The 3,109-nt window shown below is 38.3% G+C and overlaps 1 long non-coding RNA gene across 1 annotated transcript; it reads right to left on the reverse strand.

The window, feature by feature from the left end:
• Positions 1 to 1,500: 1,500 nt before the first annotated feature.
• LOC110678845 lies at positions 1,501 to 2,073 on the reverse strand. Its single transcript, XR_002501980.1, has 2 exons — positions 1,761 to 2,073; positions 1,501 to 1,678 (listed from the first exon to the last, which is right to left on the reverse strand). It is a non-coding gene; the product is annotated as an uncharacterized LOC110678845 (long non-coding RNA).
• Positions 2,074 to 3,109: the final 1,036 nt, after the last annotated feature.

Raw genomic sequence — 3,109 nt, forward strand, 5'->3', positions numbered from 1 at the left:
TTCGATGTTGTTACGGATAAATAACACTGCTCGGACCAGCACAACTCAGGGGGCTTCTGGTATTTGCTCCTAACGGGATTGCTTCTTGACCACCAATGATGATTTCATCACGAGTCGAAATTTTGAAGCGTAGGTCAACAGCTTCTCGGCCGATGAAATTTGCGGCGGCGATGACGATGGCTGGGTGAACGCAAACAAGCGGTGAACCACAAAGCGAGAAAGACTCGCCCGACCGTGTTCACAGTTCGACCGCAATTTCTCCTGTGGACTGCTTCTCTTCTTCTTCTAGGCGGTGGCAGCGGTGATGGCTTTAGCTTCGGACGGCATCTTCTCTCGCTCGCTCGACAGTTTGATTTGAGCGAAGCAAGACAAACGGGGGCGTCCTTCACTATCGATGTCTGTGCCTGAGAAGCACGCCCGGTCAGAACAAGCCGATCTGTCGCCTGCTGAGATGCGAGCCAATCGGAGAGTGAAAAGCAAATGACGTCAAATTTTCTCTAGTCACCCCTATTTATAGATTTGCTTGAAATCAACGTTCTCTTTTAAAACAGTTATTAAACTATTTGGACAGGTATGTGGGATTCAGTAAGTAAACGACATGAAGCTTTGATGTCTTGGCTTTCGATTGAGATGCTAATCAAGAAATTTCGTTAAGCCAGCGAAAAGTTATAAACGTTTAAAATATTTCATGCCAACGTAACGCTCTTGGTTTTGAAATTCCAATTTCACTCCTGTATAGAGAAGAGAGACGTACTTCTACGTCAAAAAGTTGGATGTTTTAGACTATAAACACAGGCATGTCTCAGTGTGCGGTGGCGGCGTCGGTTCGCAACTAGTGAAAACCATCGCCATAATAGTTTTGAGTGATGCGGTTGATAAAACTTTATAAACATTGAAATCCCGGTGGTAATGTGTTCCTTTAAGGCAAGTGAATAAAAGATTTGTTTAGTGGAAGTGTAGTGAACGCAATATGGAATCCAAAACACAAATGTTTGCCGCTGAATTACAATCGAAAAGGTAAGCACCTTCTATTTACAAGTGTAGTTGTGTGAGGCAATGAAATGCGGCATGAAATCCACTGAACGGAATAGGCCTATTCACACGACGTCTCAAATCAGCTGATCGGGAAGCACTTTGACAGTTCTTCTATGAAAATGACAGGCCCGTGTTAGCACCGGTCCTTCACCGATGTAAACAAATGCATAGACGGATCTGTCACATGAAAAGGCCTATCCCCCGCCTTGAACTGAATGATTTTCGACTCATCCGAGCCCCATGCCTATTTTCAGACACATTCAGGATGATTTTCATCTCTGTTGGAATCATCTGTTTATAAATCACGCCGAATGAAAATCATCCGATTTTGAAACTATTTTCTCCTTTCAAAAAGATGTTCGAATTTGAATGATAATCATTCATGGATGTAAACAAACCACATTGCATGCTTGGTAATAAAACATCACAATAATTCCAATGGGATAAAAAATATCCAAACGTTGATAGTTTAATACACTTCATTATTTATTTCCATTATTCACAAATATGAGTTTATCTCATGTCCGCAGGAGTAGCTGTCTGCCCGTTGTGACTCCACCAAATACTCGTCCAAACACCATAAGTGCACAAAAATACATGATTGCACGAACTGTGCATAAGCGGTCTCGATATATCCCTGAAACTAAAACAAACAGTACTAGTTGCAACCTCGGTCGATGCCAATAAAGATTATTTAGGAGAATTCATTTTAAAATTGCAATTACCTACGAAATCCATGATGGAAAAGTCAACACACCATGCTGCTGCCACCATATTTTTACAATGTTTTCAAGGATGATTTGACAGTTGGGATCATTAATTTTCTGTATGATATTTTAGATGGTAGTTGAATGATTTTCGAATTAGGACATGGAAGGAAATAAAATCCTTCAGAAGCTGTAGGTTATTCATTTGTGTTGACTTCATTCAATTATCTACTTATTGTCATACGGCTATGTACAGCACATCATTACTAAATTGGATGATTTTCGTTCTGTAGTCGGTGGAAGCATCATCTTCTTTCGTAGTCATTCAAAATAAGGAAAATTATGTTTTGCGGCCATGTGAGTTACGAATCATTCAATACAAAGAAGGTGCTTTCGTTCAGTGTCGGAGATTTTTTTTTGAGAATATAAATCTCATGTATATTGTCGCTAAATTGATAATGCTGTATCTGAAAGTGTTGATTAAATATTGAAATACCTCCTGAAGCATTTTTCTTCGCATAAATTATACATTAAATCAGGTGATAAGCAGTTATATTTCAACGATGTTGCAAATACCAATACTATCATGACAATATGTTAATGATTTTGGAAGAAGCCATTTTGTGATGACGCACCAAAAGGCCTTAATGTTTGCATATACACACTCTTAAAAATAATGAAAATTACTCTGGACGTAATTCTGGTAATGACTGAATGACACATGATGTAAGTGATGGAATGACACAAAAACGTGTCCATGAAGATGTATTGAACAAAAAATGTAATTTTACATGTTAAAGGACTCGAAAACGATGGAACTGTGATCGACATTTCCCGAATCAGACACTAACGTATTTTAAATTTGAAACAATTTTACATCATTCGGCTCGCTTCTTTTATGTGCATCCCAAAAGATGTAAATCACATTATTTTTTGGTACTGTGCATATATTTTAAGACATCATTGGAGCTACTACTTGCCTGTTGATGAAGTATAAACAAATAAACACATGAAGAAGCTCTACAATACTAAGCATATCTGTGCGTCGTGAAGTTTGGAAACATTAGCCAGAAATCAACGAGAATGGGACATTTCGCATAAGGACGCATCATGAGAATTATATGTCTTCTTTAAAATGCTACCTGTTCTTGTATGGATCCGCTTTATGCGAAACGGAAATCAGCACAACATTATTATTTAGGTTTTGTGAAGATAACACAAACGGTGTGTTGACGCAGAAGAGCCTGATTTTGTGTAACTTTTTTTAGAGTAGATTTAACTGTAATGAGAAAAATCATGGATGTCATCATGTACTTGTTCATAATTTCTTGCAGAACATTCTGAACACAAAAAGATAAGCGAAAGGA

The sequence above is a fragment of the Aedes aegypti genome, chromosome 3, assembly GCF_002204515.2.
Source record: "Aedes aegypti strain LVP_AGWG chromosome 3, AaegL5.0 Primary Assembly, whole genome shotgun sequence".
NCBI lineage: Eukaryota > Metazoa > Arthropoda > Insecta > Diptera > Culicidae > Aedes > Aedes aegypti.